The sequence below is a fragment of the Scyliorhinus torazame genome, chromosome 4 (assembly GCF_047496885.1).
Source record: "Scyliorhinus torazame isolate Kashiwa2021f chromosome 4, sScyTor2.1, whole genome shotgun sequence".
NCBI lineage: Eukaryota > Metazoa > Chordata > Chondrichthyes > Carcharhiniformes > Scyliorhinidae > Scyliorhinus > Scyliorhinus torazame.
The window spans coordinates 126,759,403-126,786,156 of record NC_092710.1 but is presented as its reverse complement, the minus strand read 5'-3'; the positions used below and the strand labels follow the sequence as shown (position 1 = coordinate 126,786,156).

At 50.2% G+C, this 26,754-nt stretch overlaps 1 long non-coding RNA gene across 1 annotated transcript in view; it reads right to left on the bottom strand.

Moving 5' to 3' along the window:
• LOC140411636 (uncharacterized) overlaps positions 1–16,212 on the bottom strand; it is a 56,565-nt gene extending 40,353 nt beyond the window's left edge. Inside the window, exon 1 of the long non-coding RNA XR_011940913.1 lies at positions 15,804–16,212. This is a non-coding gene — a long non-coding RNA (uncharacterized lncRNA). The remainder of the gene's footprint in view (positions 1–15,803) is intronic.
• Positions 16,213–26,754: the final 10,542 nt, after the last annotated feature.

The window sequence follows — 26,754 nt, the reverse complement described above, 5'->3', positions numbered from 1 at the left end:
TTCAGCACTCATCTCGACAAACGAGGCAGAATGACACTTGGGGGGTCCTCTGGGGTCTCGCAGCCAATCAGAGGTCCACAGGTGGTTGGGCTCTGGGCAGAGTTGCACCCTGGCACTGCTGATTCCATCCAGTCACCTTGGCACTTCCAACCTGGCGGGACACTGCTAGGCTGGCAGTGCCAAGGTGCCCAGGTGGCATTTTTTCCATGCTGGGGAATTTTCCCAGGGGTGCCCTGCCAGCTATGAGGAGGAGTACGAGGGGATCCGAGGACCCCCCGACAGGTGAATTGTGGGGGTCTGTGGCTCGAGAGGTCAGAGCACCATTTCTAAATGGCGCCCCGATCTCTTCCTGCACTGATGAGCAGAGGTCCGCATTGCAGGAAACGTGACTGAGTACAGACTCGGTGGGGCGGAACGCTGAGGCCCGATAAGAATCGAGAGTGCTGAATAACTCGGCTAATCCCGCCCAGAAGGGAATCTGGTTTTGGTTAGATTGTGCGGGTAAATAGCATGAGTGTGATGGCTGTGTAAAGATAGCCTTTGTCTATGGGCATAATTTAGGTGTCCCGGCGCTGACCTGATGGCGGTCCTAGAGGTGGGCAACATTGCAGCTAGTGGTGAGGAAGACTAGCTGAACAAGATTACCGTGTATACTCATATAAATGTCAATCTCATGTATAGGCTGACTTTAATTTTTCAGGCATCAAAGCTCAGGGGCGGGATTCTCTGTTGCCCGTCGATATCGTAATCGGCGATTGAGTGGAGAATCCCTTACGACGCCCAAATCCGGGCCGCCGCCGGTTTGACGTCGGTTTTCTAATATCCGCCCCCTCCAAAATGGCGTCATTGCGTCGCATGCTGCATGCCGTTGAACCGCCGTTGGCGCGTCATCGGATGGCCCTTCCACGATGCTGTGCCCTGATGGGCCGAGTTCCTGACCACGCGGTTGATGTGTGGTCTGAGCAGTCGGGAACCCAGCGTTGGCGGCTGCAGACTGTGTCCAGCGCCGCCACACTCAGCCGGGATCCGTGTCGCTGGCCGGAGGGGCTTCCGCAAGGGCTGGGGGGGCTGGTGGGGGGGTGGCCAGGGGCTGGCCTGTGGGATCGCATTTGGCGGGTTGGCTCCATGCACGGCCGCGCCAGAATTTGGTCTCAATAACTTGACTACTGTTCTAGATTTAGGATTTGAACACTTTCAAGTTTATGAACATGCTCATGGAACAGCCCAGGGGTGTTCCCCGCCAAGGCCCGAGAAAATAGCAGAGGCCCGTTCGATAGCGCTGGGAACAACCAGCTAAACCCACCCAAAACGGGACTCTGTTTTTTTTTTCATTAAATCGTGCCCTGTATGTGCATATCTTGCAAGACTCTGTTATCAGTTGGATTTTGGACACTCCCAAGAATATCAACAAACCACAGGCAAAGTTTCTTCGGATTTTCCATCTGTTTATCTCAATAGACAGAAAATCTAGGATTGAATCAGACGGCTCCTTGCAAAACCCAAGCAGGATTCAAATTTACCCTGCCTGGAACTTGTGAGGTGCTGTCACAATCATTTTCTGTGTATTTTCCATTATTATATAAAATCAACCCTGTGCACCACGGTGACCATTGTGTTCGAGAAATAGCTGTACACAACGTCAGGAAACAATTTCTATTAGCTTTTCTATATTAAGCAGGATTGGAAATGGCCAGGTTGTCTCAGGCTAATAAGTTATTTTTGACCTGAAATGGCAATCCAATTGACTCTCTGTCCTCATTATGTTACAATAAATGCTTACTGATTTCAACATCAGATAGGGGAAATATCTAAAATCATGTACCTTGCAGAGAGCAAAACTGGATGTGTTCTTATGATTTGGATTGCAAACATCTTTGGACAAAACTTGATCAAAACTCCTTAATAAAGCGAAGAGGTGCCATGTTTAAAAATAAATCTAATTAAATGGTTAATCCTGCAGCCATTCACGATCCATTGCATTTAGGGACAAAGGAACGTAGGAATTAGGAGCAGTAGTAGGCAATTCAGCCCTTCGAGCCTGCTTCGCCATTCAATCAGAGCATGGCTGATTTCTTCCTGGTCTCAAATCCAGCTTTCTATCTGTTGCCCATATTCCGTTAACCTGCTTTTTATTATAAATATATCTATCTCCTTTTGAAACCATTTTAAAGATCAGATTCCACCGCACTATGGGGCAGCGAGTTCCACAAATTCACTGCCCTCTGCGAGAAGTAGTTCCTCCTCATCTCAGTTCTAAATCTACTGCCTCTCAACATATATTTGTGATCTCTCATTCTAGGTTTCCCCACAAGGGGGAACATTTGGTCTATGTTTACTTTATCAATCCCATTTAGTATTTCATACACCTCTCAAATCCCCTCTCATTCTTCTAAACTCCAGCGAGTGTAAGGGTATTCAGCCTAGATATTCCAGTTGGTGGTGATCCTGTGAAGTCAAAGACATTGGGCGGCATGTGGTTAGGATAGTAGTTAGCACTGTTGCTTCACAGCGCCAGGGTCCCAGGTTCGATTCCCGACTTGGGTCGCTGTCTGTGTGGAGTCTGCGTGTTCTTCCTGTGTCTGCGTGGGTTTCCTCCGGGTGCTCCAGTTTCCTCCCACAAGTCCCAAAAGACGTGCTGTTAGGTAGTTTGGACATTCTGAATTCTCCCTCCGTATACCCGAACAGGCGCTGGAATATGGCGACTAGGGGCTTTTCACAGAAACCTCATTGCAGTGTTAATGTAAGCCTACTTGTGACAATAAATATTATTATTATTAATGTGTTGGCCATGTCTCTGTGCCCTAACCAGGGCACGTACACTGAAGACAGGCTCATTAGCAGTTGTTGGAGAATCTGGCAATATTTCAGCTGCCACAGGGTTACATGTCTCAGGCACAATAAGGGAGAGGGAAATGTGGTGGTTCCTGCTACGAGATAATATAACTGGTGGTGCCATCTAAGCACAGCACTTCAAAGGCAAATTCAAATTTTTGTGTAGAGCAAGAATTTTTAATGTGGTAATTTGTGCTTTTGTGACATTAGATAAAGACACCAGCTATCGGTACTTGTACAATTGCTTATGAACTCTCCCACTACGTCTAGATGTATCCCCAGGATGCACATCAGAAGTGGAGATGGCGTGCTGCATTCCATGCCCTGTTGTCTGACATGCACTTTGCGGGTGTCCTCTGGAGGACCTTGGGGGCCCCGACCTATTCTCGGGTGGCACTGGTGTTGCCTGTATCAGGAAACGGGGATTCAGAAGGGCTGGTCATTCTGAGGGTCTCCTGGGTAGAAGGCCTCGGGAGGTGCTCCAGTGGTTCATCCTCCCTCCGGGTGCTCGTAGGCCCCTGGGTTACTCCATGGGATAGAGGGATACCTAGAGTGAATTCCAGGAGTCTCAATGTCATCTGACACTGCCAGTCCTGGAGGCCCGCCATTGTCTGTATGATGGTGTTGAACCCCTCAGCCATGGTCCTCAGGGTCGGAGTCATGCTTCAGACATCAGCAGTCATGGCCGGATGTCTTGGCTCAGGACTTCCACTCTGACCACCATCATTGCAGTGTTAGTCTGGGAGCCACGATTCACCTGCAACACTTTCTGTAACAGAAGGCTTTGGGACTCCTCCATTCAGCCTTGCAGTCGTAGGAGTATCACTGACAACCCCTCCTGGTATTCCCGACCCTGTCTGCAACTCAAGCACCTGAGGGCCGTATATGTCCAGAGGCACAGCACCTGGCTGGGGCACAGCTGTGTCCTGGGATCCAGCAGACCTCTGACTGTCTGATCCTTGGGAAGCTCCTGCCTCCAGCTGATGTGCACAAGAAGCAGTGTGTGACCTAGAGGCTTGCCTGCTACGATCCCCCACCAAGGTGAGTGCCTCTGTGATGGTGGAGGGTGCTCCTGATAGCTGTGATGCTTCATCCGTGCCCGCCTCGACACTGCTGTTCATTGGGCCAGGCTCTTCAGGTTTTTTTTTAAATTTAGAGTACCAAATTCATTTTTTTTCCAATTAAGGGGCAATTTAGCGTGGCCAATCCACCCAGCCTGCACATCTTTGGGTTGTGGGGTGAAACCCACGCAGACACAGGGAGAATGTGCAAACTCCACACGGACAGTGACCCAGAGCGGGATCGAACCTGGGACCTCGACGCCGTGAGGCAGCAGGGCTAACCCACTGCACCACCGTGCTGCCCTTAGGCTCTTCAGTTGATGTTCGTCCAGAGCAAGGGACATGGTTTTAGTTCATGGCCAGGTCAAGGGTTTGGACAACAAAGCACTCATTTGACACTGATCAGCTGGATGAAGGTGCAGCAGGGCCTCACTTTTTTCCTGCAGGCCAACCTCGCTCTCAGTACAGGCCCACTCCCGCTCCTCCCCTCTGAGCTCCATGATCTTCTCCTCAAATGGTGTCAGGATCCCCAGTTAGGGCATTCCTCCACGTGTTTTCTCCTTCTCTTGGTGTGGGTGATCTTCTCCTTCAGGGACACAAAGTGAATAATATTAACTGGACGCTTGGTGGGTCAGAGGTCAATGACAACTGCCGCGCCTAAGAAGGAAGGGGTTTGGATAATGAGTGTTGGGTGGGGGGGGGGGGGGGGGGGGTGGCATTTGAGGATGATGCTGGGAGGTTGGGAACCTGCAAGTTGACAGGTTGTGGTTTCCAGGTGACTTTCCGGAGGTGACGAAAGGATGGAATGCAAAGAGGAGATAAGGAGATCTTGCTGATCGTACGAGATCATTCATCTTCTTTCGACCCTCACTCCTGTCTTCTTGGTCAGGTTGCTGTCACCATCTATCTGGCAGGATTTGTGACCTTGCTGGAGGGCCTCCTACCAATCTGAGGGTACATAGTGCCTTCTCTCCACTGCGGCATCCAACATTCTTGTGAGGGCCGACTTGGTGAATCGTAGAGCTGGCGTCTTGTCTGCCATTCTCCTGGCTCAACTGTGAGCACTGCTGTGGAGCCGTTTAAACGAAACGACCCCTTGAATGAAATACTCACTTGACACCAGGGGCGTCATTCTCCGACCCCCCAGAGGGTCGGAGAATGGCCGTTGGCCGCCGTGAATCCCGCCCCCGCCGGTTGCCGAAGTCTCCGAAGGGAGAAAAGTCGTCGGGGCGTTAATGTCGCCGCTGTCGTCGGAGAATGTCACGGGTATGCGCAAAGCAGCCGATTTTCGGCCTGCCGATATTCTCCCTTCCGGATGGGCCGAAGTCCCATCGACGTGATGACCGTTCACGTCGACGTAAATCAAACCTCCTTTTCATCGGCGTGACCCTGTGCTCCAGGTTCACGCCGACCAGCGTCGAGGTGAGTGACGGCCTGGGGGGTTGGCTCTGGGCAGGCGATGGCGTGGCCTCAGTCTGAATGTGTGGGGAGAGGTTTGTCTCGGGATGTGTGTGTGTGTGTGCGGCGGGGGGGGGGGGGTGGTTAGAGTGGGCTGGGCTCCGGGGGAGTGCCGGGAGGGGGGTCCGTGCCGGGGAGGAGGTTGGGGGGGGTCCGTGCCGAGGAGGAGGTTGGGTTCCGTGCCGGGGAGGAGGTTGGGGGGGTCCGTGCCGGGGAGGAGGTTGGGGGGGTCCGTGCCGGGGAGGGGGATGGGGGGTCCGTGCCGGGGAGGGGGATGGGGGGTCCGTGCCGGGGAGGAGGTTGGGGTCCGTGCCGGGGAGGAGGTTGGGGGGGGTCCGTGCCGGGGAGGGGGATGGGGGGTCCGTGCCGGGGAGGAGGTTGGGGTCCGTGCCGGGGAGGAGGTTGGGGGGGTCCGTGCCGGGAAGGAGGTTGGGGGGGGGTCCGTGCCGGGGAGGGGGATGGGGGGTCTGTGCCGGGGAGGGGGATGGGGGGTCCGTGCCGGGGAGGAGGTTGGGGTCCATGCCGGGGAGGAGGTTGGGGGGGCCCGAACCGGGGAGGGGGTTGGGGGGGTCCGTGCTGGGGAGGGGGATGGGGGGTCCGTGCCGGGGAGGGGGATGCGAGGGCAAGTGAGTTGGTCCACCTGGCCAGGTGCCAGCCTCCAACAGTTGGACCCATGCGGTCCATGCCACCTGGCTGGGGGGAGGAGGGGATATGGGCAATGATGACATGTCGTCGTTCCCCTCCCCCCCACCAGGCCGTCATGTTTTCCGATCATCCAGCGATGTTGGCCGCCGTGGCGGCAGCCGCTAATGTCTATGTTGCCTTGGATGAGGAGGAGGAGGAGGGGGAGGAGGAGGAGCGTGCCAGAGAGGCGGCGCAGGCTGCCGCAGAGGGACAGGCGGCAGCCGCCCAGGCTGGAGGGACACCTGACCGACAGGACGAGGAGGGGGAGGAGGACCTCGCGGCGCCACGACAACGGAGGCACCCGAGGGCGCCCCGTGTGTACCGGCCCCGGCAGTCATACCAGTACCTCACGGACCGGGAATGCAGGAGGAGACTCCGGATGAGGCGGGAAACCGTGGCACACATCTGCCACCTGCTGGCACACCTGTCACCGCGTGGCACTGGCGGGGGACACCCTCTCCCCGTGTCCGTCAAGGTTACGGTGGCCCTGAACTTTTATGCAACGGGGTCATTCCAGGAACCGAGTGGCGACCTGTCCGGCATAGCGCAGACATCGGTGCATCTGGGCAGTGACAGATGCCCTATATGCCATGGTGCACTGCTACATCCGCTTCCCTGTGCCAGCCAAGGTGCCCGGGCCGTGGGCTTCTCTGCCGTGGCCGGGTTCCCCATGGTCCAGGGCGCGATTGATGGGATGCACGTCTCCGTGCGGCCACCTGCAGATAACAGGGCCGTGTTCACCAATAAGAAGTGGACCTATTCGATGAACATACAGGTGGTCTGCGACCACTGCATGATGATCCTGCACGTCTGCGCCCATTACCCAGGCAGTGTACACGACTCATACGTGTTGTCGCGGTCATCCATCCCCGGCATGTACGAGGGACGCCATCCCCGGCTGAGGGGCTGGTTGCTGGGCGACAGGGGCTACCCATTGCGATCATGGCTGATGACGCCTATACGGAGGCCACGCAAGGAGGCAGGGAACCGCTACAATGATGCCCATGTAGCGACAAGGGGAGTGATAGAGAGGTGCTTTGGCGTGCTGAAGGTGCGTTTCAGGTGCCTGGACCACTCTGGGGGCGCCCTCCAGTATCGGTCAGATAGGGTCGGCCAATTCATTGTGGTGTGCTGCGTCCTGCACAACATAGCCCAGCAGAGGGGCGATGTGCCGCAGGCAGAGGAGGGCGGAGTGGAGGAGCAGCAGGAAGAGGCGCAGTCCTCCCCAGATGAGGGGGATGGGGGTAATGGTCAGGGCAGACGGGGTAGACACAGGCGGGTGGCTGTCCACCGTTATCAGCTGGCCCAGCGGGCACGGGACAGACTGATAGCCGCCCGCTTCACTGACTAGATGGGCGTGGGAATCGGGTAGTAGGCCACAGACCGCACACCATGGCAACAGCCGACCACCCACACCCCCCACCCATCCACCCATCCAGCACCCTCAACCCCCTCCCCAACCCCACCCACTCCACCCGCATGCACACCACCCCCCCCATTGCCGATCCACCTGGGGCACAACGGGCCGGGCTCACACAGTTGCGGGTGGACGTGTGTCTATTGCAGGCCATGGAGGATGATGACAACCCGCCCTGCGGTGAGCTCCTGGCTCCACATCGTTGGACTATGTCTGACCCATGGCCACAGTACCACCATCCACCCGCACCATCCCTGCATGCGGCTGTGACACTGCAGCGCACGGTCCCGTCCTCTGCCCGGGGGGATGTTGATGGCGGCCCAGGGGGAACGGGGCAGACTCACCTGGGTCTGAGGTAACACCACCCCTCACACAAACACTTGCGTTCAACGTACATGACACCCCTGCACGCTTTGGACAGAGCACAAAGGCAGCTTCTGTAGGTGTAACATTGACTTTAATAACCACAGGAGTTCATGCACATGCCCTAGCCCCTAAAACTCATCTGTGCCCCGCACCCGTGCCAACTTACTCAGTGTCTAATTGTTTGGCCTTACGGGCCCTTTGACTACGTCTACGTGGTTCCCCAGACGGTACAGCAGAACTGGAGGTGGACTCCTGTGATTCCTGCCCTCTGACACTGGATCCCTTTGGCGGCCGTTTCCTGGAGCGTCCTGGCCTAGATGGGCCAGGCTGTGGCCCGGGCGACTGGGATGGCGAGCTGCCAGCCTGTCCTGCCCGTTGCCCACCCGATGCACCTGGGACGGAAGGGGGGGAGTCCGAGGTGTCGCGGTGTTCCGGGACCTCCCCTACAGGGGGAGCCGGGACGGACCACACCACCTCCTCCTCCCTCGGGGTGCCCAATGGCCCCCAGGCCTCTACATGGGTGGGGGATGCGAACGGACTGGCCATCCGACGCCCCCCCGACATCTGGCGCTGCCAGTCCTGGAGGTCCGTGCTGATATCGACAGGGGTCTGCAGGTTTGCAGCCATGGAGCCCAGGGGGTTGGCAAACCCTGTCTGTGACAGTGCGACGCCGGCTCGCACATGGCCACTGGCGCCGATGCCCTCAGCGATGGCATACAGAGACTGGGCCATGGCCTGCAGAGACTGGGCCATGGCCTGCTGAGACTGGGCGATGGCCTGCTGAGACTGGGCTATGGTGTTGAGCGCCTCTGCCATCTGGCGCTGGCACTGGCTCATGGCCTCCTGTGAGAGGGCAGCCATGTCCTGGGCCACAGACGCCGCCTGCACGGAAAGCCCCAGGCCTCGCAAACTGTTCCCCATGTCTGACACCGTCGCAACCATTGCCTCCACCGCGGACGCCACCCGTGCGGTGTCGGCCTGGGTGGCACGTATGACCGGCACCACTTCCAGCTCCTGGACGCGGGTGGACTCATCCACCTGCGACTGCAGCTGCCGCAAGCCGGCCGTCACCCTCTTCGCTCGTCTCCGGGTCGGTGGTTGCATTGGATCTATGTGTGGGTGTGGTAACTCCAGGAACCCGGGATCCATCTGGGCGGCAGATGTTCATTTGGGCTGGGCTGCCCTCCGACCGCCCGGCTCCTCTGCTGCTCCTACCTCCACCTGCTGTACCGGGACGGCTGTGTTGTGCGCACCAGTGAGTGTACCAGACGCCTCATCACTAAAGTGCCCAACCGAGGTGAGTGTTTCTGCGATGGTGGAGGGTGTTGGTGACAGCAGTGGCGTTGTGTCGTGCTCTTCATCCCACTCTGAGTCCATGGCACTTTGGGGTGGGGGTTCGTTTCCACCCATCCACTCTGAGTCACTGTCCGGTATTTCGTCTTCCTGGGTAGTGCTGTCCCGGGTAGTGGTGTCCTGGGTAGTGGTGTCCTGGGTAGTGGTGTCCTGGGTAGTGGTGTCCTGGGTAGTGGTGTCCTGGCTCGGATGTGACGGGGGCCTGTGGCTGCCCCCCTCGTCGCTGGGTGGTCGCTCACGCACGTGACGGGGGTGTCGTCTCCCTGTTGCTCCAGGTCTCTCCGTCTCCTGTGGTGTGCGAGGGGCATCCTGCGGGCGTCGCATGCTGGTGGGCCCGGGTCTCTCTGTCTCCCGTGGCCTCCAAGGGGCATCCTGCGGGTGTCGCATGCTGGAGGGTCCGGGTCTCTCCGTCTCGCGTGGCCTCCGAGGGGCATCTTGCGGGCGTCGCATGCTGGAGGGTCCGGGTCTCTCCGTCTCCCGTGGCCTCCGAGGGGCATCCTGCGGGCGTCGCATGCTGGAGCGTCCGGGTCTCTCCGTCTCCCGTGACCTCCGAGGGGCATCCTGCGGGCGGTCTGCATCTGCGGGGATGGGTGCTTGGACGTTTGGTCCTGCGATACACAATGAAGCATGCATGGTTAGACACGCAGGCAGTGATCAGGTGATATGGGGGAGGGGGATAAAGGGGAGGGGGGATATGGGGACGGGCTGTCGGTGGCTCACTTGCTAGCACGCCCCCGACCTCTGCATCAGCAACCTCCCGGTCCTCAGGTCCACCAGCCAGTTCCAGGGCCATTTCCTCGTGTTCGGTCAGTGGCCTCTCATCAGCGGGGCCTCCTCCAGTCCTCACATGCTCCCTATTGTTGTGTGCGCGCTTCTCCTGTGGGGGGGGGGGGGGCGGTGGTGGCAGGGGTAAAAGGCAACACTGTTCGGCAGGTATACGAATGCACGCCATCGGTTGCGCATGCATTGCAGAGGTTAAGGTTAGGGCTGGATTCACTTGGGGATATGGGGGATATGGGGGAGGGTGGGATATGGGGAGGGCGATATGGGGGAGGGAGGATATGGGGAATATGGGGTAAGGGGGATATGGGGGGGGATATGGGGGAGGGGGGATATGGGGGATATGGGGGATGGGGGATATGGGGGAGGGGGGATATGAGGGAGGGGGGGATATGGGGGAGGGGGGATATGGGGGAGGGGGGATATGGGGAGGGGGATATGGGGATATGGGGAGGGGGATATGGGGGAGGGGGGATATAGGGGATATGGGGGAGGGGGGATATGGTTGATATGGAGGAGGGGGGATATGGGGGAGGGGGGGATTTGGGGGAGAGGGGATATGGGGGATATGGGGAGGCTCACCCTGCCTGCTCTGACGAGGTCGTTCACCTTCTTGTGGCACTGGGTGCCTGTCCGTGGTGTCAGGGCCGCAGCGGTGACGGCCTCTGCCACTTCCCTCCACAGACGCCGGCTGTGGCGTGGGGCAACTCTGCGGCCGTGCCCGGGATACAGGGCGTCTCTCCTCTGCTCCACTGCGTCCAGGAGCACCTCCACATCCCATGACTCGAACCTCGGGGCTGAGTGGCGGCCAGCCATCCAGTCGGGTGTTCCGGTCGGGTGTTTCGGTCGGGTGGGGGGGAGCAGCGCGGCCTTTTGAGCCGTTATGCCGTGCGGCGCGTATGACGCTGCACGGCGTGAACCACGTGCGCAAGCGCGGATCCCGTTACATCGCTGCTAGCCCATTTCGGGCCGGAGACCTTCGACCCATTTTTCCGACGTGACGCAAGCCGGATTTGCGCCGTTTTTTGCGCCGATCGGCGGACTTTGCACCGATAACGGAGAATTTCACCCCAGAGGTGGGTGAATGAGGCGCTTTGCCCTAAGGTCTGGCATTTTTCAAATCACACTGACTTTCTCACTGAAAATGGGAAAATTCCACCCTCAATTTATTCCCACGGCTGAAACAGGACAATTGTAAAATGCTGAACGATATGGATAAAGCAGATGTAATCAGGAATTTCAGGAAACACAGTAACGTGAATGAGGTTATTTGCTTGAGCACAGGCACAGAATGTTTTCAGTGATAGCTACAAATTTGACACATGTTGTTTCCTGCACATTGGCCTCTTCCCCCCCCCACCCCTCCAAACTCCTCTGTATATCTGCCAGTCTCAGCTGTTATAATATTTTCACAACTCAACCTTTTGACCAAGCTTTGGCCATCTCATACTAATCTTTCCCTCCATGACTTGCATTCCTTTCCCTGCCAGCTTGGATTTGTGAAGACCATTGGGAAGTTTTATTTATATGAAAGGCACAAATTCACCACTGGAGAATCAGGGACCACACAGTTTAACTTTTGGTATTCGGCAATCTTGTTATTGCGCAAATCTTGGCTACTGAGGACAGTACATTGACACCATTGCTTAAGTTGCATATAATATGCATTGTAATTTGTATATTTTGTACAATGCTTAAGCATTAAGTAGCTTTACTGGGGATGCTGATAAGGGTATTTAGGCATCTGGTAGATCTGGTAGATTTACACGTACATAAAAAGCAAGAGGGTAGCCAGGGAAAGGGTTGGCCCACTGAAGGATAGGCAAGGGAATCTATGTGTGGAGCCAGAGGAAATGGGCGAGCTACTAAATGAATACTTTGCATCAGTATTCACCAAAGAGAAGAAATTGGTAGATGTTGAGTCTGGAGAAGGGTGTGTAGATAGCCTGGGTCACATTGAGATCCAAAAAGACGAGGTGTTGGGTGTCTTAAAAAATATTAAGGTAGATAAGTCCCCAGGGCCTGATGGGATCTACCCCAGAATACTGAAGGAGGCTGGAGAGGAAATTGCTGAGGCCTTGACAGAAATCTTTGGATCCTCGCTGTCTTCAGGGGATGTCCCGGAGGACTGGAGAATAGCCAGTGTTGTTCCTCTGTTTAAGAAGGGTAGCAAGGATAATCCCGGGAACTACAGGCCGGTGAGCCTTACTTCAGTGGCAGGGAAATTACTGGAGAGAATTCTTCAAGACAGGATCTACTCCCATTTGGAAGCAAATGGACGTATTAGTGAGAGGCAGCACGGTTTTGTGAAGGGAAGGTCGTGTCTCACTAACTTGATAGAGTTTTTCGAGGAGGTCACTAAGATGATTGATGCAGGTAGGGCAGTGGATGTTGTCTATATGGACTTCAGTAAGGCCTTTGACAAGGTCCCTCATGGTAGACTAGTACAAAAGGTGAAGTCACACGGGATCAGGGGTGAGCTGGCAAGATGGATACAGAACTGGCTAGGCCATAGAAGGCAGAGAGTAGCAATGGCAGGATGCTTTTCTAATTGGAGGGCTGTGACCAGTGGTGTTCCACAGGGATCAGTGCTGGGACCTTTGCTCTTTGTAGTGTATATAAATGATTTGGAGGAAACTGTAACTGGTCTGATTAGTAAATTTGCAGACGACACAAAGGTTGGTGGAATTGCGGATAGCGATGAGGACTGTCGGAGGATACAACAGGATTTAGATTGGTTGGAGACTTGGGCGGAGAGATGGCAGATGGAGTTTAATCCGGACAAATGTGAGGTAATGCATTTTGGAAGGTCTAATGCAGGTAGGGAATATACAGTGAATGGTAGAACCCTCAAGAGTATTGAAAGTCAAAGAGATCTAGGAGTACAGGTCCACAGGTCATTGAAAGGGGCAACACAGGTGGAGAAGGTAGTCAAGAAGGCATACGGCATGCTTGCCTTCATTGGCCGGGGCATTGAGTATAAGAATTGGCAAGTCATGTTGCAGCTGTATAGAACCTTAGTTAGGCCACACTTGGAGTATAGTGTTCAATTCTGGTCGCCACACTACCATAAGGATGTAGAGGCTTTAGAGAGGGTGCAGAAGAGATTTACCAGAATGTTGCCTGGTATGGAGGGCATTAGCTATGAGGAGCGGTTGAATAAACTCGGTTTGTTCTCACTGGAACGAAGGAGGTTGAGGGGAGACCTGATAGAGGTCTACAAAATTATGAGGGGCATAGACAGAGTGGATAGTCAGAGGCTTTTCCCCAGGGTAGAGGGGTCAATTACTAGGGGGCATAGGTTTAAGGTGAGAGGGGCAAGGTTTAGAGTAGATGTACGAGGCAAGTTTTTTACGCAGAGGGTAGTGGGTGCCTGGAACTCGCTACAGGAGGAGGTGGTGGAAGCAGGGACGATAGTGACATTTAAGGGGCATCTTGTCAAATACATGAATAGGATGGGAATAGAGGGATACGGACACAGGAAGTGTAGAAGATTGTAGTTTAGTCGGGCAGCATGGTCGGCACGGACTTGGAGGGCCGAAGGACCTGTTCCTGTGCTGTACATTTCTTTGTTCTTTGTTTGTTGTTCTTTGATCTGGAATGAACCTTAAATAAATAGATTAGGCACCTCTGCCTACTTATCTGTATTGCTGATGCCTGGGCCAAACGATGCTACTACATTGGCTGTAGCATGGCTGGAGGACACTGCAGATGGTCTTGCAGGATGACCCTGAGCAGCTTTGGGCCCAGCTTCAGACTGCACCACCTTAGCATGGAGGATAGCAGTCTGGGATGGCTGGACAGCAGATAGCAGGAGAACATTGGCAGACTGGCAGTGATGAGGGGCAGCACGTGTTGCAGTGGTTAGCAGTGGGACAACGGCGCTGAGGATCTGGGTTTGAATCCCGGCCCTGGAATCCCTGTCCATGTGGAGTTTGCACACTTTCCCCATGTCTGCGTGGGTTTCACCCCCACAACCCAAAGATGTGCAGGTTAGGTGGATTGGCCATGCTAAATTGCCCCTTAATTGGGAAAAAATAAATAATTGTGGACTCTAAATTTAAAAAAAAAGACTGGCAGCGGTAGGCACGCAAATTCTGCCACCCTGAGAGAAGACCGCAGATTAATGCTTCTGGCACCTCCTGGGCATTTACTACAATACTGGCAATCAGCTGCAGAAGAGATTGTTAAACTGCTGTGACTACTTGAAGCCCCTTCAAGAACATAGGAACTGGAGTAGGCCATTTATCCCCACCATAAGTCTATTCCATTATTCAGTGAGATCATTGATGATCTGTGGCTCAAGTCCATATAACTACCCTTGTTCAATATCCATTTATAACTTGGAGTAACAAATATCTATTGATCACAGATTTGAACGAACAATTGATCTAGCATTATTTGCCATTTAAAGCAGAGTCCCAAACTGCTATCTGCCTTTTTGCGCAGAAGTGTTGCCTAAATTCATTGCTGAAAAGCCCGATTTTTAGGCTATGCCCTCTCATCCTTTTCTCTACCTACCCTATCTGCTCCCCAAAATATCATAAAATCATAGAATTTACAGTGCAGAAGGATGCCATTCTGCCCATCGAGTCTGCACCGACCTTTTCGAAAGACCACCCTACCTAGGCACAATGTACCACCCTGTAACCCCACTCTAAGGGGAAATTTAGCATAGCCAATCCACCAAACCTGCACATCTTTGGACTGTGGGAGGAAACCGGAGCACCCGGAGGAAACCCACGCAGACAGGGGGAGAATGTGCAAACTCCACACAGACAGTCACCCAAGGCCAGAATTGAACCTGGGACCCTCGAGCTGCAAGGCATCAGTGCTAACCACTGTGCCACCGTACCGCCCCTAAAGTATTGATCAAATAATTCCTTAATCTTTTAAATTCCAGGGAATGTAACCACTAGTTTGCTTAAAATCAAAAGAGAAAATGTTGGCAATACTCAGCACCTGTGGAGTGAGAACAGAGTTAATGTTTCAGGTTGACCACCTATCATCAGCTTAGTTCCTTTAACCTCTCCTTGTGATTTAACCATTGGGTTCATATATCATTCTGCTACATCGAGGCTGCACTCCCTCCAAGGTCAATATATCCTTCCCAAGGTGTGGTACTCCAATGATAGCCTGACAAGTGCTCTGTATAGACGATATATGACTCCTACACACTTAGATTCTAGTCCTTTAGATATGAAGGCCAGAATTCCATTAGGTTTTATAAATTATTTTCTGTATCTGTTCATGACGTTTTAAAAAACTAGACATTCTTCAAAGCCTTTCAGCTCCCAGCCACATGAAGGCTTTTAAAATTTATATAAACTCCGAGAATCCCTCTGCCCCATTCTATACTGTGCTCTAATTCAAGTCAATAGCATGAAGGAGCCTCAACTATATACAAATAAGAGTATCTAATAAAGATAAATGTTAGTTTCTAATAATAAAGTTAGATTTTAACAGGTAAAGGTAAAGTAAAGTCGCCGAAGTCCCAGATGACCAGAGGCTGCATTCCCCTTTGAGGGGGAGAGCTGACTGGTGGTGATTTAACTTGAGGATCACCACACCTCAGGCAAGGGGCAAGGTTGAGAAGGAGGGGCCTACATGAATAACGTCAGCCGGTATGGGAATTGAACCTGACCTGCTGGCCTTGCTCTGCATTACAAACCAGCTGTCCAGCCAACCGAACTAATCTTTCCACACTACTGCCTGACCAGGTGGCAGTTCTTGGGTATCTGAAAGTGTAAAGGGATAAGGACGTGGCTGGACTAAAGGAAGGGGGTTAAAGTAAGAGATGCATTATTACACCATGTGCATATTAGCTACTATTGTCACCTATTATGGAATACCTGTTATGTGGCTCCCGTAGTTCAAAGCTGTCAGTGTGTCCAAGCTGTAGGATGAAAATATGTTGCTTACAGCAGTTCTACGCCTGTGAAGGTGAGATGAGGCTCTGAAAGTGAAGTCTGAGACACAGTTAATAGATAATGTTTGTAGGTGTGGTGAATGGAGCAACTGGTGAGGCTAAGTTGGCAGCATATGGAATGGATGAGTGCACTCATGGAACTTGACCACTTGATTGAGATCAGTAAACTTCTTGCGACACTGCAATCATGTCCTCGGGGCTCGATTATTTGTCTACTTTTACCTCTGTAACATTATCCAACTTTGCCCCTCTCTCTCTGCTCGTCTGCTGCTGAAACCCTCATTCACCGTGATAGGGGAGTTAATCCTCATTACCTCTAGACTCGACTATTACAATGCATTCCTGGCTGGTCTCGCGCATTCTACCTTCCATAAACTTGAGACTATCCAAAACTCTGCTGCCCATGTCTTAACTCACAGAAAGTTCACATTCCCCTATGTTCACTGATTAACATTTTTAAAATTTTCTATAAAAATATTTTATTCAGGCATTTGCATCAACACACAAGAAACAAAACCAATGAAAGCAGTAGTAAAATTATACAACATAATAAATAACCAACACCAACTCACTCTCCCCCCCCCCCCCCCAAACACACACACACCTTACCCCCTTCCTATGTTCACAGTTTTAAACTGGCTTTCAGTCAACCCACATCTTGACTTTCAAATGTCCACCCTTTTTTCAAAAAGTCCCTCCATGGCCTTGCCTTCCCTATCTCTGCAGACTTCCCGTGCCCCATAAACCTCCAAAATATCTCTCCAATTCTGGCATCTGTGCTTCCTAATTGTAATTGCTTCACCATTGGTGGCCATGCCTTCTGTTAGAACCTTCCTGGATCCTACCGGCTGGGGACAATTGGTTACCCCATGTTCCTTGCAGAATATGAGCTCCCCCAGTGGGGGGGGGGGGGGGGGGGGGAGAGTGGGCAGCACAGCTGTACAAGTAGAGCTGGCCAGTGTGGTACTATCTAGAGAGGGAACTAGCAGTGAGCTGTGGATATTGTGTGCATATTGTTAAAAATAAAGTTACTTTCTGCTAGACTTTGCAAACCTGTGCTGGATTCTTCGTGCCCCTCACAAAACCCTCAGTTGCCTGAGCTCTGAAATGCTCTCCCTACACCTCTCTACTTCACTTTTCTGCTTTAAGAAATACCTTAAAACTTTGTTCTTTGATCAAGCTTTTGGTCATCTGACCTAACAGCTCCTGATGTAGCTCGGTGTCACACTTTTTAATAATATTCCTGTGAAGAAACTTGGAACATTTTATCATATTAAAGATGTTATATGAATAGAAGCTGTTGTCACTGTAGGCTGCTGGCATTGACCATGCTGGCCATCTGCCCCCATGCATTCTTAGAATTCTCTGTTGGAAGGGCATCTTAGTTCCATTAGGGACGGCATCTCCTCTACACCTGTCCAGCCCCTGCACCAAGGTTTCCAGCATGGCATCCAAGAACGTTGGGCATGCTTTCGAGCCTGTTGCCCCATTTCTTCTGCACCTTCCTGGTCTACCACATTACTTCAAACCAGTTTTGGTCCATGCTGCAGCCAAATGCACCTGCCCTTTAAACGGCTATCTAGATTGCACTAGGCTCACACCGACCTGGGCCCCCTGCCAAGGCACTAAGCCACATTCAGCACTGGGCTGCACTCCATGATCATTTGAATTCACGGACAGCATGGTCGTCAGGCGTTGCTGTAATCACTTTTGAATGGACGTGGATTAAATGCTTATGTGGGCTATCCAATTTTATTCATTATCGTTCAGTTTTATAATGAGGCTTTTGCAAAATTTACATCATCAATGTGCTACGCTTGTGAACCAAGGAAATATTTGTTGTGCATTTTTTGCTCAGTCAGTGGGGTTGAATTAGTTGGACTCTGTCATGAATTGGCAGCTTACTGAACATTATAACTAATTCTCTTTTGGATTGACTTCTATGTCGAAAAAAAATCAGGTGCAATCTAAAACAGGTTTTGGTTTGTTATGAGCCTGTTTTACATTTCTGGCAAAAAAAACTGCTTACATCCCCAGTGTCATTTTCGAATACTTAGAAGATATCCAAAGCTTTACTCAAAAAGGCATGCTCACTTAATGATTTTCAAGACAGTTGTGACAACATCACAATGTTTGCCTGGAGCAATGTCCAGTTTCAATGACTTGGAGGTCAGGTGAATGCTGCCGGACTTGACACTCCCACCGTTTGAACTGCCGCAGAAGAAATGGAGTTTGAATCAGTGAGCAAATTGCAGATGTTTTGATTTGCTGATCTCAGAAGTAGCATTTGCCCACTGGGGAATTTTGCTGTAGAGGATACTAAATAAATAGGACAAGAAAGTTTGCAACTTTCTTCACATCTTATAGTAGAATGGATCCGCTGGGACTGAACTGTTAACAGTTTCAGAAATAGTCACAGGAGAGCTAAGGAGAACAAGCTTTTCTTTTGGTTATGTAATTATAAGACGATGTGCAGCTCAAATGTTAAAAGTTTAACACAAAATTGAATTCCCTATAGATTTTTTTTGAAAGAAAAATGTGAGAGGACATCAGGACATTGGAGGGTCAGTATCACATAATGATGGGAAACAGGCTGTGTCTCTTGCGCAGAAGCGCAATTCATCCAAACCTTAAGACTTCAGAGGCTAAAAGTTCATGTGCACTCTCAATTGGTTTGGCGGGAAATTGTGATTCGCGACCTATCCATCCAATCCCATTGGGTGCAGGCTGCACACAAACTTTATGATACCTACATCTTACCACGGTTGTGCCATGGAGTCCAGTGGCACGTGTTTCAGCTAACCTCCAGCTCTTCAAGGCAATCTGTCCACCTTGAAGTGAAGCTGCACTGGAAGACCCTAATTTAAAAACAATTGAAACAGAAGCATTCAAGGTGAAGGGAAATGCAGCAGCAGCCCAGGGTGAGCACTCCAATATTTACCGATGCTGCTTTGAAGACACAAATGATGGAGTGGTCAAAGAAAGAGAGAGCCCAAATTTCCTTTACGGTTCAGAAGTGCCTCAAGGCATATCCTCAGATGGGTCTCAACATCGAATTCAACAACTTCAGATGATCAGCTCGACCCCACCTCGACCCATTTGTTTTCATCCCATTTCATTTTAACTGTCTTTTACCATTTCTTTCTTTCTTGATATATATTTAACCTCCCCCAATCTCATCCGCCTTTCCTTAACCTTTCTCCTCTTTGCTTCCCTCTTTCCCTCCCCCCACATCGACAGTTCATCGTCTGATGTTAGTTTCTCTGCTGTTTGGCCTTTCACATCTTATGTTCTCTCTGGCGACTGCCATTAACACTCTTTCCCCTTGATTTCTGTGGCCATGAGCACCTGGTTCCCTGGGTTTCTGTGGCTATGACTCGTCTTTCATTCTTACTCCACAGTATAAATATTTCCCATTTTCTCTGTCAATTAGCTTTGACAACTTTCGAGCTAACTCGAAACGTTAGCTCTTTTCTGTCCCTACAGATGCTGCCAGACCTGCTGCGATTTTCCAGTATTTTCTCTTTCCTCAGATGGGTGTGGGAGCGGGTGGCCAGGGAGACCAGTGGCAGAAGAAGGTTAGTGACCTCACACACGTGTTCATGGTCAGTGAGTGTATTTTTACATCACCTCGCACATTCTCCAAACCACCAGCCTATCATAGTGCCCAATGTACCATACCCGATCACATCACCTTCCATACTCTCCAAACCACCAGCCTATCATAGTGCCCAATATACCATACCCCATCACATCACCTTCCATACTCTCCAAACCACCAGCCTATCATAGTGCCCAATGTACCATACCCCATCACATCACCTTCCATACTCTCCAAACCCCCAGCCTATCATAGTGCCCAATGTACCATACCCCATCACATCACCTTCCATACTCTCCAAACCACCAGCCTATCATAGTGCCCAATATACCATACCCGATCACATCACCTTCCATACTCTCCAAACCACCAGCCTATCATAGTGCCCAATATACCATACCCGATCACATCACCTTCCATACTCTCCAAACTACCAGCCGATCATAGTGCCCAATGTACCATACCCCATCACATCACCTTCCATACTCTCCAAACCACCAGCCTATCATAGTGCCCAATGTACCATACCCCATCACATCACCTTCCATACTCTCCAAACCACCAGCCTATCATAGTGCCCAATGTACCATACCCCATCATATCACCTTCCATACTCTCCAAACCACCAGCCTATCATAGTGCCCAATGAACCATACCCCATCACATCACCTTCCATACTCTCCAAACCACCAGCCTATCATAGTGCCCAATGTACCATACCCCATCACATCACCTTCCATACTCTCCAAACCACCAGCCTATCATAGTGCCCAATGTACCATACCCCATCATATCACCTTCCATACTCTCCAAACCACCAGCCTATCATAGTGCCCAATGAACCATACCCCATCATATCACCTTCCATACTCTCCACACCACCAGCTGATCATAGTGCCCAATGTACCATACCCCATCACATCACCTTCCATACTCACCAAACCACCAGCCTATCATCGTGCCCAATGTACCATACCCCATCACAGCACCTTCCATACTCTCCAAACCACCAGCCTATCATAGTGCCCAATGTACCATACCCCATCACAACACCTTCCATACTCTCCAAACCACCAGCCTATCATAGTGCCCAATGTACCATACCCCATCATATCACCTTCCATACTCTCCAAACCACCAGCCTATCATAGTGCCCAATGTACCATACCCCATCACAGCACCTTCCATACTCTCCAAACCACCAGCCTATCATAGTGCCCAATGTACCATACCCCATCATATCACCTTCCATACTCTCCAAACCACCAGCCTATCATAGTGCCCAATGTACCATACCCCATCATATCACCTTCCATACTCTCCAAACCACCAGCCTATCATAGTGCCCAATGTACCATACCCCATCATATCACCTTCCATTCTCTCCAAACCACCAGCCTATCATAGTGCCCAATGTACCATACCCCATCATATCACCTTCCATACTCTCCAAACCACCAGCCTATCATAGTGCCCAATGTACCATACCCCATCATATCACCTTCCATTCTCTCCAAACTACCAGCCTATCATAGTGCCCAATGTACCATACCCCATCATATCACCTTCCATACTCTCCAAACCACCAGCCTATCATAGTGCCCAATGTACCATACCCCATCATATCCCCTTCCATACTCTCCAAACCACCAGCCTATCATAGTGCCCAATGTACCATACCCCATCACAGCACCTTCCATACTCTCCAAACCACCAGCCTATCATAGTGCCCAATGTACCATACCCCATCATATCACCTTCCATACTCTCCAAACCACCAGCCTATCATAGTGCCCAATGTACCATACCCCATCACATCACCTTCCATACTCTCCAAACCACCAGCCTATCATAGTGCCCAATATACCATACCCGATCACATCACCTTCCATACTCTCCAAACCACCAGCCTATCATAGTGCCCAATATACCATACCCGATCACATCACCTTCCATACTCTCCAAACTACCAGCCGATCATAGTGCCCAATGTACCATACCCCATCACATCACCTTCCATACTCTCCAAACCACCAGCCTATCATAGTGCCCAATGTACCATACCCCATCATATCACCTTCCATTCTCTCCAAACCACCAGCCTATCATAGTGCCCAATGTACCATACCCCATCATATCACCTTCCATACTCTCCAAACCACCAGCCTATCATAGTGCCCAATGTACCATACCCCATCATATCACCTTCCATACTCTCCAAACCACCAGCCTATCATAGTGCCCAATGTACCATACCCCATCACAGCACCTTCCATACTCTCCAAACCACCAGCCTATCATAGTGCCCAATGTACCATACCCGATCACATCACCTTCCATACTCTCCAAACCACCAGCCTATCATAGTGCCCAATGTACCATACCCGATCACATCACCTTCCATACTCTCCAAACCACCAGCTGATCATATTACCCAATATACCATACCCCATCACACACCGAGCAGCTCTCAAGGCTCATGCCTCATAGCCGGATACTCAGCTCATGGGTATGCTCCTTCCAATGCTGTCAGCCTCACACCTACCTCTTGCTGCCTCCAGCTATTCAACTGTAACAGACACTTCATGCAAACAGAGTGGCATACAATAACTGACAATTAATAATAAGAAGAATCTTTATTAGTGTCACAAGTAGGCTTACACTAATAATGCAATGAAGTTACTGTGAAAATCCCCTGTTCACCATGCTCCGGCGCCTGTAGAAGAATTCAGAATGTCCAATTCACCGAACGAGCACGTCTTTCAGGACTTGTGGGAAGAAACTGGAGCATCCGGAGGAAACCCACGCAGACACGGGGAAAACATGTAGACTCCGCACAGACAGTGGCCCAAGCCGGGAATCGAACCCGGGTCTCTGGTACTGTGAAGCAACAGTGCTAACCACTGGGCTACCGTGCCACTCATTTTATCCTCTTGGAGACAAATACCTCTGAACACAAGGGAAAACAGAGAACTCATGGGTGTCCAACTCCACTCAGCTTGGCAGTGAAGATGGGGACAAGGATGGGGTGGTGGGGGTGGGGGTAGAGGGTGCAGAGGATGTGGTGCTGAGGATGGGGTAGAGAGGAGATGGTGCTGGAGGGGAAGGGGTGAGGATGTGGTGGTGGGGGATATAAGGTGGTGCTGGGGGGAGGGGCAGAGCAGGTGGTACTGGAGGCAGGGTGGAGACGGGAAGGGGGAGTTTATGATGCTGGGGGGGTTGGGTGTGAGGAGGCAGTACTGAGGCTCCTTCATACTGTTGACTTCTAAGATTCATTCAAGGGGAAAGCACTGGGAGTCACAATAATTTATTGTGGAGTGACATTATCAGAATAGATCGAGTAGAAATGGCCTGTAAAAAGGTGAGATGGTGGAATGATTGTTAACTTTTCCTCTCCTCTATTGACTGTAACAGGTGTTTTTTTTAAGAATCTGCTTGCCAATTTTGTTAATGTTTAACTGTTTGTTTAAGTGCTGTGACTGTAAAAGGCACTCAAGGCACGCTTTCCTGTAAGCTTTTAAAGAAAAGGAAATATGAAAATTGTACTTAACAGCCAATCAAGAAAAGAATATAAATGCTTCAACTCTCATTCACATGCATTCAACAGTTACGACACACACAGATAAGTACGTTATAAAATGGAGGGATAGATTAAATTGCTTAAGAGTCCAAAGAAAAGTTAGTTGTATACTGATCCTGCACATTGTTGCCATGGATGGTTTCAGACTGGGCTTGATGGCCTTTCTGGATTCCATGTTGAGACGATTTAAAGATGTTGATGGACAATTTCTATCTTATTTTCTAGTGTCAGCAGCTGCTGGGTTTATTTTCCTAAGATGCAGCCTGCAGCATGTGATTTGTCAAAAACAGGTAGGGCACAAGTTTGCAGGATGGTTGGAGAGAAAAACTGTGCGACTGCGGGTCCCAGTTTTTTTTCTGACTGCCCTGGGGGAATAAGCAACTTCTTAAAACACAAGGGTATTAGTTTACTTATCACACGGTCAGCACTCACAAACTGACCAGTTACCCAAATGTGGTCATGGTAAGCTGATTCCAGTCCATTGTTTAAAAATGATTATATTATGGCTGAGTCATTTCCCTGCTCAGCCAACACCCATTGTCCAAAGTGATTGTGTGTAACGGCTTGGCCTGCACCCAGCTGAATATGCAAGTGATGTCTGGATGTTTAATGAATGGTTCAGGAGATGGGACATTCTAAGTTGATTGCCTCTTGTCAGCTACTTCAAAACAGGTTTACTCCATTCTAATGGCATTGGAATTTGGAAGATGCAGCTATGCAAATGTTAGACCGCCTTAGAAGCTTCTGTTTTAAGACATTTAAAATTGTGTTGTTTAGTCTTTTATTTATTTGGAGGTTTCAGCCCACTCAATAAATAGCCGTTTTTGATATAATATTTGGGTTTTATAACAAGAGTTAGAAGATTCATCAGTCCTGGATCAGACTGGGGAGTTGTAATGACCCTCACGAGACCGCAGGGATCATATACGCAATTAATCTCCCCGTGGGGCTCGTGGAATACAATCTCCCCACGGATGGACGGGGGCCCATCAGTTGGGGCAATAGAATCAACACTTAAAAGCCGTGCTGGATTGGGACCAGCATGACGGATAATCTGAGTTAGGACCTATGTGATGTACACCGGATTGCGACATTTCCTTTTGGTGATAAATAAACCTCTTTTTGAAACACCTTCTTGGATTTCCTGAGCTTTTATAGGAATGATGAGGCAGAACAGTTGAGGGGTGGAGGTGTGTACAATCTGAAAACAAGATCTTGCTGGTGACAAACGCATGTGCAAAATCCCAGCCATTATCTTTAACTTCACCTCATTTTTTCCCCCTCTTCCTGTCCCAAAATGAATAATTCTTGTTTGGGGGTCCAGGTCTATGAACGTCGAAAACCCTGTGATAGCTTGCTGAGCACATTCCTATACATTCCTCCTCCAAGTGATATAGGCCTGACTTGGCTTTTTGTCCTTCATAAAAGAATATCTGGAAGGTACTTACTATCTAAGGTCACAGGTCACACGTGAAACTTTGGGGGGGGGAAACAGAGATTCGTTAAAGCCCGACTTCATCATCTGGAGAGGAGGAATGAAAATTCATGGAAGTAGATCTATGGAGGCACAGAAATAAAAGACACTTGATATTTTCATCCTACATAAATAATACGTTGATATTTTTGTGTTACATCACATTATAGCGTTTCGTCAAAACTGATTTGACGTTAACACTGCATGGATTTCAGGTTAGTGTCTGTGAGTCAGTTCCTGTTATTTGCCTAGCTAAATCTGGCTTCCCTGCCACAGCAGCAGACTTGCTAAACCCCTCAAAAGCTGCTGCTGTATGAATTGTTGATTAGAATTGGAGAGCTAAATCTAATCATCTCCATCTGGAAGTTTGCAACAACTTAACAGCGCGACTATTAAAAATGCGATTGCCCTTTTAAGAACTTGTTCTGGATTGCTGTTTCCTTATTTGCAATTGTTTCACTCAGTTCGATTAGAGGGAAACTGACCTTATTGTTTTAAGTCTAAGATGAATAACTCTGAATAACAGGTGCAAGCATTTGTGAACAAAAACTCATTTCCATTTAAATTGACACATTTTTAGCACAAAGCATGTAAATTGTTTTGTGGTCATATTTTACCACCACATCATGTTACTTTCAATGATGGGTCCAAATTCTCTCGTGTAAAAATGCGTTTAGCATTAAACAATAAAACTCTCCATTCAAGTTTCATGTTCAATATGCAAACGCACATTTTAAAGATTCATGAGACTCATTTAAATGCTCTTCAGTGCAGATATCCACAATCCAAACACAGCCATCAGTACCACCGGCTATATGTCAGCTCTAACACAGAGGATCGCCAGTAATAAAGACACAAGGCTAAGAATAAATCAATAGATTATTGAAAAAAGGAAGTTAAATTAGTTTTTCAAAGCAACAAGTACTTTGATAAGTCCTTTACACTTCACTCCTTGACTTTTAGAATTAGACAAGGCTTCAGATTACTGAAGGAGGAAAGAGAGGAAATTGCTGAGGCCTTGACAGAAATCTTTGGATCCTCACTGTCTTCAGGTGATGTCCCGGAGGACTGGAGAATAGCCAGTGTTGTTCCTCTGTTTAAGAAGGGTAGCAAGGATAATCCAGGGAACTACACACCGGTGAGCCTTGCATCAATGGTAGGGAAATTACTGGAGAGAATTCTTTGAGACAGGATCGACTCCCATTTGGAAGCAAATGGACGTATTACCGAGAGGCAGCATGGTTTTGTGAAGGGGAGGTAGTGTCTCACTAACTTGATAGAGGTTTTCGAGGAGGTCACAAAGATGATTGATGCAGGTAGGGCAGTGGATGTTGTATATATGGACTTCAGTAAGGCCTTTGACAAGGTCCCTCATGGCAGACTGGTACAAAAGGTGAAGTCACACGGGATCAGGGGTGAGCTGGCAAGATGGATACAGAACTGGCTAGGTCATAGAAGGCATAGAGTAGCAATGGAAGGGTGCTTTTCTGATTGGAGGGCTGTGACTTGTGGTGTTCCGCAGGGATCAGTGCTGGGACCTTTGCTGTTCGTAGTATATATAAATGATTTGGAGGAAAATGTAACTGGTCTGATTAGTAAGTTTGCAGATGACACAAAGGTTGGTGGAATTGCGGACAGCGATGAGGACTGTCAGAGGATACAGTAGGATTTAGATTGTTTAGAGACTTGGTCGGAGAGATGGCAGATGGAATTTAATCCGGAAAAATGTGAGGTAATGCATTTTGGAAGGTCTAATGCAGGTAGGGAATATAAAGTGAATGGTAGAACCCTCAGTAGTATTGACAGTCAGAGAGATCTAGGTGTACAGGTCCACAGGTCACTGAAAGGGGCACCACAGGTGGAGAAGGTAGTCAAGAAGGCATACGGCATGCTTGCCTTCATTGGCCGGGACATTGAGTATAAAAATTGGCAAGTCATGTTGCAGCTGTATAGAACCTTAGTTAGGCCACACTTGGAGTATAGTGTTCAATTCTGGTCGCCACACTACCAGAAGGATGTGGAGGTGTTAGAGAGGGTGCAGAAGGGATTTACCAGGATGTTGCCTGGTATGGAGGGCATTAGCTATGAGGAAAGGTGAATAAACTCGGTTTGTTCTCACTGGAACGACGGAGGTTGAGGGACTACCTGATAGAGGTCTACAAAATTATGAGGGGCACAGACAGAGTGGATGGGAAGAGGCTTTTGCCTAGGGTAGAGGG